This window comes from Neofelis nebulosa, chromosome 10 (genome assembly GCF_028018385.1).
Source record: "Neofelis nebulosa isolate mNeoNeb1 chromosome 10, mNeoNeb1.pri, whole genome shotgun sequence".
Classification (NCBI taxonomy): domain Eukaryota; kingdom Metazoa; phylum Chordata; class Mammalia; order Carnivora; family Felidae; genus Neofelis; species Neofelis nebulosa.
Window position 1 is genome coordinate 29,149,572 of NC_080791.1, and position 12,013 is coordinate 29,161,584.

At 40.2% G+C, this 12,013-nt stretch overlaps 1 protein-coding gene across 12 annotated transcripts in view; it reads right to left on the reverse strand.

Annotated features, from left to right (window-relative positions):
* The window catches only part of OPCML (opioid binding protein/cell adhesion molecule like), a 1,069,156-nt gene that overhangs the window by 199,672 nt on the left and 857,471 nt on the right, over positions 1-12,013 (reverse strand). The window lies entirely within an intron of this gene.

The window sequence follows — 12,013 nt, forward strand, 5'->3', positions numbered from 1 at the left end:
ACTGCGCCACCCAGGCGCCCCTGAAGAATTCTTTTAAAGCCTATGGAGGAAGGAAGGATGTGTATTTACCACCAGACTCATACCACAGCTATCCCTGAATAATATGTGATTCATAGTTTATTTTTGCTTGTACACACATGCCAAAATCAATATTTTTCAGTTTCCCTCAACCAAATATTTTTATTTATCTTTTCATTAAATACTTATTGATTGCTCATTACATGTCAGATACATTTAATAAGCATTTTTGAGCATCTAATCTATGTCAGGTCCTGTGCCACACATGAGAAGTAAAAATTTTTGTCCACAGGGAGGTGCAAACTTTGTCCCCATCATCACAGTGCTTATACTTTGGTGGGGCAATCAGATATGTAGCTCCATGGTTCCAGCCCAGTGTGACAGAACAATAGCCTGGGGCAGGGGGTGAAATTTAGAAGGTCTCAGATCCTGTAACAACTGCAGGGACACATAGAGGAAGCCCCTGAACTAAGCAGACACAAGTGAGATACAATGGGCTTCATGGGTGGAGACAGAGAGAGAGGTGGTCCCCACCAGGCTGTGCCTTCTGTAACCAGCCAGGGAAATGGCACTGCCTAGTGAAGGCCCCTGAACCTGGAGACTTCTCTTGACACCATTTCTGGAAAGCTTCTAATGAGAAGTCAAGCTCCTCATTAACAGATTAGTTCTGTGCCTTCAGAGCAGGTTGGTGAGTGTACTCCCCAGGGCTTCCCATCTGCCAATTCCTAGTCAGCAGGTACCACCTGGACTGGACCCAGTCTGAGGGAAAGGCAGGCCATGGGGAGGCTCAAGTGACTTGTATTTGAAATGTCATCACCTCCTGCTCACATATGTTCCTTAGGAGCACAATAGCCAAAACTCATCGAGGGCTCTGCAGTTGAAATGAAGATAGACCCAGAGGCACCAAGGCTTCTGATGATACTGGTGAGAGCCTGTCCTCCACCAGCTGGAGGGAGGGTACTGGGAGGCCCTACCTTCTCACCCCCACCTTCTCCCCCATCAAGGCTGTCACACCTTAACTTCTTACATGCCCCAAAGTGCTCTTACTCTAGGAATGTCTCATCTGAGGTGTTTCCACCCTCTGCCTGGCACTTTCTCAAAGAGAGTTTCCTTTGCAAGTTGCCTGAGTGCCTGCTGATTGATCCCTGGTCTCTCTCAGAGCTATCCTTGGGTGTCCTTTTAATGGCCTTACCTTAATTGCATTTTCCTGTTTGTGCCATGCAGTCAGCATGCAGTTTAATAAAAGATTTTCAAGCTGCTGTGCCCATTCTTCCCTCCCCACCTACATCTTATGTAGTAGAAGATTTTAAGCCTTATTTTTAAGGTGATTGATTTGGTGTGTTTTCCACTTTCCTTCCTGCTGTGGGGACATTTTGCCTCTATGTGTGATCATTTTTTTTAAAGCAACTTTGATTTTCCTGTCCCCTCACTTTCTACCCTGCTGTTGCAGAACCAAAGACTGGGAAGTTTTATTCCTCAAGGAGCTATTTTGCGTTTTCTGATTCTGTTATTGGTTGTTGGTGCTTTGGATTAGCTGTCGTCAGGGCTCAGGGCTTGTCATTCAACACTCACACAGTGAGTGTGTTAAAAGTGGGCATTTGAGGGGGGTAAGCTGGAGCCACGGACTTATTTTTTAAACTGGAGCATAAACTTTTTATTTTATTTATTTTATTTTATTTTATTTTATTTTATTTATTTTACTTTACTTTAAATTACATTACATTATATTATATTATATTACTTTTTACTTTATTTTAATTTACTTTACTTTGGATGTGATGCAAAAAGGGGAATTAATTACAAATGAAGCTATTACAAATGAATATTATTTTGTATGTGGTAGTGAACCCTTAAAAGATGGAGTCTTCAGAAGGTATCCATGTTTTGCATTTCCTTATATAAGTCATATTTATGCAAGGATGGAAGGTTCTTAAGGAAAACACAGTCTTTGATGAAAGTTTTGATGATCTGTGATTTTTTTTCTTTTTGGCTTCAAAGTTGTCTATGTTATCTCTTAATTTTCTCTCAATGAGTGTAACTATTGAGACATCACACACAAACATAGATTTATATATATTCAGAAGATGACATAATTCTATCATTATCCATAAAATCCAATATAATTTATTAAAACATAGGAGGCCAATGGGCTATATTTTATGTGTTAAAACTGTATCAGGATGAATAGAGGGTAAGTAGTTCTTAGTACTCCTGAATCACCCTTCCGTAATGCCTGTCATGCAAACCTAGAGGCATTTTTAGAAGTTAACCTAGTATCCTAAAATACTTTTAATATTTTAAAATTTTAATATTTTCTTTGTACAAGATCTAGTAAAGTATGAAGTGCTATCCATTTAATGCACAACAGTCTTAAGAAGGAGGTTCAACAGTCTTTATTTCCCACAACTTACTGATGAAGGTACTGAAATTTAGGGTAATACTTTTAAGGTCACAAAACAAGCAGCCAAACCATAAGTTATGTTTTGCAGACCTCCTACCTCCAAGTAGCCTGGTGAGTGGGTTTCTTTTCTGTGTATGTTTTCATGAAGGTTTGGTTATCAACACTGCCTTTTCTGTTGGATTTCTCTAGGTCTTACAGCACTTTAGAAACATAAACCCAACCATCAGTTGCCTGAGATGTGACCACTTCTCACTGTTGGTGTCTGGGGAACAGGAAGATGGCAGAAAGTAGGATTCAGAAACCTTGCCTGAGCCTGATGCTCCACATGAGTTGTTGCATCAGTTTCTCTCCGCCTCTTGCAGAGGACATGCTCAATGAGCTAAAGCAGAGTAGCAGACAAACAAGTGACAGCAGGCATTGTGGAGAGGCCATGGAGTGTCCTGGGAACCAATGTGAAGTATGAGTTGCACTGGAGAAGCCCACACGGAAAGCCTCAGGAACCAAAGGCAGCTGAGCTTGGCATATGGCGTCCCCACCTCCATAAGGGTAGGTATCTTCAGTATACTAGGTCTGGGCTCCCCTGTTTCCCTTTCTCTTGACCACTCTCCCCTTTCTCTGCTTCCTTTATTTACAAAGGCATCCACTATTTGCATCTTTGTGGCCCTCCTTAGACATCCTTGGGATCTTCTTCCATCTCTTCTCTTGTCGCCTTTTTCTTTCCTAAATATTCCTGGCCCAAGCCCCACTCCTTCTGCCCTCCACTTCCATGGGCTACTTAAACTCCTATCCAGTGAAACAAGAGGTGTAACCCCCCCTCCTCCACATCCCTCTCTTTCAATTAGCTCAGTGTGATCTGTTTTGGAGAACTTTGTGCAAAGGAGAAAAGTTATGTGTGTGGGTGTTGTTAGTAGTAAATTAAGCATAAAATCTATATTCTGAACCAAAAATTGACTGTTAACTCTGTGTCAGAGGGAGACCACAGTTCTTGTCCTGGAGCAACTTGTGCCTTGGAAATGAAAAACGTCTGGACTGTTATTAGATCTTAGGCCACTGCGGGAGTTTTATAAAGCACTCTGCTCCATCCAGATTTCTCACTTGGCATTTCTGGGACACAGAGAATCTCTTCTGTCAAGCTACAAATTCATTTAAAATCTGTGCTTTCTCCCTGAAAAATTCTACTGCCTAAAAGAGCCAATAACAATATGATAATTAATTATTATCTCTATTATAAGATAGAGCTTTTTCTTTTTTCAGCACTCACCTCAATTAAGGTGACATTCTGAATGCAGTATTTCTGTAGGTCTGTTAATCACAATTCACACATCAAATACAGGGAACTCCCCTCTGCTTTCAACTAATAAATAACACAATCATAAAACTCCAACTCCTGGAGGATACCCTTACTTGAGGATTTTAGATCAGCCAGGTACCTGTTATGTTGTTTTTGAGGGGGAAGAGTCTATCTGAACAGAAATTAAGAAGGAATTAAGAAGATACAAAGAGAATAGGAAGTGAGGAGAAGGAGAACTGTAAGAGAGGGTAAAATCTATTCCAACAATATCTTCTTCTAAAGCTGTTTATGATAAAAAGAGGATTAGGTAGCCTGTATTCCTGCTATATTGAATTAAATCCTAGGCCGCCTTCCTTAGGCACTCACAGCTCTGAGAACATCAATCCTGTCACGACAAAATAGCCCTTGGGAAAAGGAATCCTCCTGGCAGTGTGCCATCCTGCTCTTATAAACTGTTAACCGTGGTAATGAACCAATCCAAGAGACATATTAATAATGACATGAAGAGACACATTTATTGTTGATTGTTGAGATGGTGGCAGATTTATTGTGAGCTTGCCAGGAGGGAGGGCTTGGCCCAGCAATGGTGCAATTAAAAACAAATTGAATACAGGGACAAAGAATCAATAATCTAACAGGGCAACTTTTAGTTTGCAAAATACAAATATAAATTAATTGACCTGAACACAGTTGCTAACTGGTCATTAATGTCTGCTTGCTGGCCAATCACAAGACATCGCCCATCCCATTATGTTTATTGCATCAAGCTGGGTGCACACACTTTCAGCTCTGTCTGCCAGGGCTGCCCTCTGAGGCATCTTGTTTAGAGGTGATTTCCAACTCCACCAGAAGAAAGTGGTTATATCAGATCTTTCCCCTTGAGCTCTGAATTCTGAAATTAAAAAAAATGTTTCACTAAGAACTCTATTCAATAGGAATATTTTCAGTGCCTACAGTGGACATCAATCCACCCTAAGCACAGGAAGGCAAAGGTAACAAATCCAAGGTGGATGCTGCTTTTTGTGATATGGTCTCTAATAACCTCCAAGATAGGATATTTTGCCTTTATTTTTATGGATTAGAAACATTTAATATAAATGTGGTAACTGGTCATGCCAATTCAGATTGTGATTGCACCCATATAAAAAAAAATATGAAAAAAAAAATATGACACTAACTCTGGCCCTTGTCTTCAAGGAAATTATAATCTGGAGGTAGAAAAGAGTGAAATCCACCAATAGCTGAAATATAAAATAAAAAGTTTCAGTTATCCTAAGAGAGTGTAGGTAAAATGGTATTAGAATTCCAAAGAAAGCCTTTGGCTTTGGATATTTAACAAATCTAAAATTGTACTGTCCAATATTATAGCCACTAGCATATGTGGCTATTTTTAATTAAATTAATTATAATTAAATAATACTAAAAAATTGGTTCATCGGTCCTACTAGCCACATCTCAAGTTCTCAATAGTCACCTATGGCTAATGGCTACCATGTTGGACAGTGCAAATATAGAACAATCCCATCATCACTGAAAGGGCTATTGGGCAGGTAAGAGGTCTATGGGACAGTGCTGCTTGAAAGGGTCTGCAGAATTTGGAATCTCAGAGAAAAGAACATTCAAGACAGATGGATGGTGTGAGAAATTGAAAAGCAGGCAGAGCACTGTGGGTAGGGGTTTTACAAAGACAAGTTTGCCTACATTGTGTGTAGGATACACAAATGGAATAACAAAGCAAGAGTGGAAAGTAGGCTTGGCTTTTAATTGTTTAGCAGTTGGAAAAGCGATCTAAGAGGGTTTGACTTTATCATCAATAGGGAGTCATTACAATCATAAGGAGAGGGGAGTGACATGATCAGATGTGTGCATCAGGAATGTTTAGACAATGGTGTTAAATTCAATTAAGAGGTGACAGAGACAGGATTGTGTAGCAATTACGATGTGACTAAAAAGTGGCTTGGGAGTAAGATTTTGCACTTTGATGGAACAGAAAGGAAGACAATAACTTTATTGGACATATCTGCTTTGATAGAGAAGAAAAAGAAAGAGAAGGGTCAAAGTTTATGCAAAAGTTTTGTACAAGGATGGCGTGTCTATGAATAGGAATATGAACTAAAAGACGAAGAACAAGATTTTGAGCGAAGAAGGTTAGGTACAACATGGGACATGCAAAAATGCCTATGGATGCCCAATTTGAAGAGTTCAGGGACAAATCAGAAATTAGAGGATAGAATTATGGAAGCAATTCACAACCAGAAATATTGATTTAGCAGGATGATATAAACCTGATATTAACTTTGAGAAGGATGTTGTAATTACTAAGATAACTAGAAGGATAGAAAAAGATTTAAGGAAGAGAGACCCTAATTCTAGAGATATTAGACTGAAATCCTTTAACCAGAAATAACCTGGCAAGGAAAGTATGTGTATTGTAAATGAACTGCTGTGGCAGTCTGGCCTGCCTATATAAAAGGGACGGAATTGAGAGGAAGTTCCAAGTGGGGGTTTAGTGTGGGCTCTCCCTACAGACTGGACACAGCTGAAATCACAGGTCTTATCAGCTGGTGACCCAAGGCAAGCTCCTTAGCCTTCTGGACTATTTCCTTATTCAGAAAAGTAGGAAAATATATCCCACCTTCTGGGCTTAACTGGAAAATAGAATTGGACTATGTCTGTAAAATGACTGCCATACTAGGTACTCAGTGCATGATAGCCATGATTTATGATTATTAAAAAAAATTCTGTTTTACTTCACTACTATTACTTTTCAATTCCTATACCTATGGAGGAGAATTATTAGTGAGTAAATAGTCAAAGGCTTTTTGGTATCTTTATGAGAAGCCAAACTAGGATAAGTACAGAGGATAGTTATTTTTGCCAAGACACTGTGTGTGAGATAAAACTTGTTAACTAGGGACCCAACTCCAGGTTTCAGAACACAAGTCAGGCTCTCCAAATATGTGTACACACACTACATATAGGAAAATATCAGTATTCTGAATTTACATATTACTCTGTCTCTAAGCTATGACTAATCTTGTGGGTGGTGAAGTTTGAAATCTTATGTAGGATCCTGATTTTATGAGAGCCATGATGAACTTTAATCTATTAGAATTTATGAACATTTAGTAATTTATCTTCTCCTAAAGTGTGATTGCTTCCTCTGCCCACAACAGTAAAGATCCTCTTGTATTTACTTGAGATATTGACAGACTAGCTTCTTAGGAAATGAGCTGAGCTCACCATGCAAATTGAGTAGAACATAACAGGCATTTCATTTTCTTCTCCATCTCCACATTAGTGATGATTTTGAGAACAGACTTTATGACTGTTCCGTTTATTTAATTCACTTATTTTATTATTATTATTATTATTATTATTATTTTAGATAAAGAGCATGAGTGGGGAGAGGGGAAAGGGGAAAGGGAAAGAGAGAATCTTAAGCAAGTTCCATGCTCAGTGTGGATCACAACTTGGGACTAAATCCCACGACTGTGAGATCATTCATGACCTGAGCCTAAATCAAGAGTCAGGAGCTCAACTGACTAAGCCAACTTGGTACCCCATATTTCTTTAATTCCATTGAAAATAAGGCAGATGACAGCCCCAGGCCCTGGCACTTCTCTTTCTGGCTACTGTATATATCACTAGGTGCCAGGATTGGTAGCACCGTCTTAGATCATGTGTCTGTGCCTCAGTACAAGCCCACACATTTTAAAAGCCAGAACTCTCAAATGAAAATGTTGCCCCCTTGGCAGACAGGGTCATACCATCTCCAGCCCTGACAAAGTGTTCATCCAGTGTCTAATTTTGCTCAGGTCTCATTCACCATGGAAAATCCAACTCTTCCTATTCCTAGAACTCAAAGATTTTAAGCGTTACAAGAAAAATTGAGCATATACTCCCCCTCCCAGCCTTTTCTAGAAGGAGGCTAAACCTACATATTTTTTAAACATTTATTTATTTATGAGAAAGAGAGCAGACACATATGAGCAGGGAGGGGCAGAGAGAGAGAGGGAGGCACAGATTCTGAAGCAGGCTCTGTGGTGTCAGCACAGAGCCCGGCATTGGGCTCAATCTCATGAACTGTGAGATCATAACCTGAGCCAAAATCAAGAGTAGGATGCTTAACCCACAGAGCCAACCAGGTGTCTTGGCTGAACATATATATTTAATGGAGGGTGGGACGGAATTCCACAGGCCAAAAAATAGCCATGAAGCCTGTGAAAACTGTGTGTACATGTATGCGTGACCATGAGTGGCTGTGTGTGTGTGTGTGTGTGTGTGTGCGTGTGCTGTGTGTGTTGTGTGTGTGATGATCTTAGCTTCTAAGCAGAGCAGAACAAAGTCCCATATTTCTCCTCACAAGGACAGGAGCAGAAACTTGATAAAAGGAGGTATGTTCTTTGTTACAAAATGTGTCTTGGACTGTGTTGTAGCCAACTACACATGATGTCACGAGAGGTGTAGCAACCTGGGAGACTAGGTGGAGTGAACATCAGTCCAGCTCCAGCTACATGGCTGACAAAGTCAGATAACAGTTGAGTAACACAGTCTGAAGAAAGGGATAGAATCTTTGAATGGAGAGTGAGAGCATGGGCTTCATTCCAACCCTGAGGCAGAAGGAGACCAGGTCAAGTGTCAAGAGAGCCTGCGTGGGGATACCATTCTTGTGAAAGAAGGCTTTTGAGGTACCTTCCTCTATTGTATTCTGGGGGTATTCTGAGGGCAAGAACTTCATTCCTATCCCCTCTAAGTTGTAGTTGCCTTCTTAGTTTATCCAGTCCCTAAACTAAAAATGTTAGCATAGGGGCGCCTGCATGGCTCAGTCGGTTAAGCATCCAACTCTTGATTTTGGATCAGGTCATGATCTCACAGCTCTTGGGATCAAGCCTCATGTTGGGGCTCTTCACTGAATGTCTCTCTCTCCCTCCCTTGTTCATGCTGTCTGTCTCTCCCCGCCCCCAAATAAGTAAAATAATCCTTAAAGAAAAAAGAATGTTAGCATATATTACACTGTTGGATGTGGGTTATGGTGGCTTACAAATATCAGAGTGGAACAGGGAAGGAGAGGATGTCTTCCTTTTCCATCCTCTGAGCCACAACCACTGTGGGTGAGCAATGCTCAGAGTCACCACTAAAAATGGTGTGAGCAAGGGGACCTCAAATCTTAAGGTCTCTGAAGAAAATACAAATGAGAAAGAGGATAAGAGCAAACCTTTCTGACTTCCCCATCAATGAAGGAGGAAAAGCCGGGGAGTAGAGATGCCTGGCTATACAAAAATCCTCCAGAGAAATTACATTAATAAATCCTAAAATATAATAACTAGAAAGGACTTCCTTACCATTTCTTCAACACTTCCATTTTAAAATAGAGAAAATGAAGCCCAGAGAAAGTCTTCTAACTTATTTTGTACTATGGACTCTTTGGCCTGTGTGTTTTATTTGCACATGCACATAGAATTTGCAGCTTATAGACCCTTTCTCAGTATCTTATTTTCAAACGCAAAATATAATTTGCATAATATATAAGATCAAGGTATGCACATGTGTATCTGAATAAAATTAAGTACACTGACTTTTATTATTCACCCAAGGATAAGAAGCCAGGAAGGGAACCCTAAAAATACAGTCCTGGAAGTCAAGAGCAGTACTCAGGCTGGGGAGTGAGTTTTCTGATGCAGTCTTGTTCTTTTCTACTTTTCCACCCTGACTCTGTGAAGAACAAGTGTGATTATAATTTAAAATAGAGACTGAATAAATTAAATTTATTTCAGGTTGACTGGCTGCTTTTCTTTAGGCCCAAAATTACACATGTTAATTGAAATGACTGTAATATTTGGGAGAAGAGGAGAAAATAGCAGAAGAAAAGAGGTTGGTTACAAAGGAAAATCTGAAAATAGGTTGCTCCTTGGCACAACTGTGACTTGCAGGGCCTGCTTCCCCTGCCTGCTGCACATGCTCCCCCAGAGCCCTGCCCCACATCTGCTCCCTGGCCTCAGACTCAGCCTTGCCACTCCACCCCAGCAAGTCTCCTTGGTATCCACTCTTCTTAGCAGTACTTTAGAACTTTTTATATTTCTTTCACTAATAGTGACATTTACCTGTCTTTTTATTTAGCTATGAATTAGCAGTCTGGTGTGTGAACATACTGGATCTAGAATCATATCATCTGGCATTTTTTATTAAGTGATGCTTTGCCACTTACTGGCCAGGGTAACTTGGACAAATGACTTCAACTCTGAATCTCAATTTCTTTTCTTGGAATATGGTAATTTTCTGTTTTGTCTCCCAGGGCTTTTGTGAAGAATTAATCAAAAGATTATGTAAGTAACATGTTTTTACTCTATTTTGATAGCTGTTTTCCAGACACAAATCTAGTGAAGAGAATTTAAAGCATTTAGTAGGTGCCATCATCTTTGGACAGTTTTAACCTCTCTAAGCCTCAGCTTCCTTATTTTTAAAATGTAAATCTGATGTAGACTTTGTAGGGTTAGTGTGAGGATCAACTGAGCTAAGGTTTATGCTTAATGTGCCCAATTCAGAAGTTGGCTGGTACTCAGCAGAATCTAGGACTGGACTGGTTCGCAAATCAGACTTCTCTAAACTCAACATTGGGTACCAACCAGTCTCACCTGAATTGACTCCAGGCTCAAAGACTCAAAGTGTTTTGCAGACACAAAAATTGCATGATGTTGCTGTGGAGTCTCAGATGTGAGAAATTCACATAGTTCGGCATTTCTGGCAATTTGCATAAAATTAGGCTGAGCAAGAGGAGTTTGTTCCATGAAAAGAAATACCTGGTAGTAAACAGATTTCTGAACTAGTCAAGAAAGCAGACAGAAAAGGTCAACATCCAGGGAGCAAAGAGCCAGCACATCTTCCTGCCGATCCATCCTGGACAAAGACTATGACCACGGTGACACCAGATATCCACAGAATTTCAGAGTGCTGAAGACTTCATGACAATTAGAATCACAATTAGATACTGGATTCTCAGAGGGGCCAGAGTTTTCAGTACTTACATAGGATAAAGAGGTAACATTTAAAACGTGTATCCCTGGAGTGACGAGCTACTAGTAAATTAATTATCTTCTTCTTTGCTTCACTCAGCATCTCTATACCATTTGTTGTAGCTTTGGCATCCCACCCCCACTGCTAATTTTCTTCTTGAGCTTTGTCCTCAATTTCTGATGATACAATGTAATATCAGTAGCAGGGAAAAAAGGGGGGTGTGTGGAAAGAAAGGATAACTGAAAAATTCCCATGGATTTAAATTAGAGAAATAACCTCAGACATGGCTGGCAGGGGGGATGCTGGAGCATGCTGGAGAAACATTGATCTTGGAGTCATATGGCCATAGTTCAAGACCCAGCTCTGCTACTTACTCACAGGAGACCCTGGCTGCTCTCTTAACCTCCATGAACTGCAGTTATTTAATTTGCAAAACGAGGAGAACAGTCACTGCACTTCAGCCTCCCAGGGCTTGTTGTAAGGGTCAAATGAGACAAAGATTGTGACCAGTGCTGTAAAGTGCTAAATAAATGCATGTTATCCCTGGTATATCTCTTAGCTTGTCACACTGAAGACCCTTACCCCTCCAGGGAACTGTTCCCAATTACTGTCCATTCCAAGTTATCTGGACAGTGTCTGGCTCATTCCCCACCCCGATCTGCTTGCAAGGGGCTTTATGATCACTGCCTTCAGATGCCATTTCATTAGCTGTATCAATCTGTTCTTCCATTCATTTTACAAACATTTGCCGAATGCCTAGTATGCCTCTGACAGTGTACTATGTGCTGGGGTTGGATATAAATAAATTATGGTCTCTGCTGCTCTGTAGGAATAGTTAATTTCAGAAATCTTACCTACTGTCATGTTAATAGGTTCATAATGGATCTCAAATATACCTTTTCTGATCCTGAGCTACACCTTAGTTCTATAGCACATGTTTAATATTTGTGCTTTCCTTGTCCCTAAACCTAGCAAGACTAATGCTTTCCTATCCTAGAGGTCCAGGATCCTAATTCCATGATTATTAGCCATGCCGTCGATATTTCCCCAAACTCAAAAATGGAAATGATATCCTTTTAATTCTTCCTCTTTTAAGGCATTAAGATTAATCCTCTCAATTTCCCTTGGACAATATCTTGAACCTTCTCCATTTCCACAGGTAGACATACAACCCACTCACATCACACATTGGGGTGACAGGAGTAACCTCCTCCCCAATACTTCTGCTTCTCTCCACTTCACTCCATCCCCAACAGAGATGCCAGATTGATTTTCCTACCTGACTAATC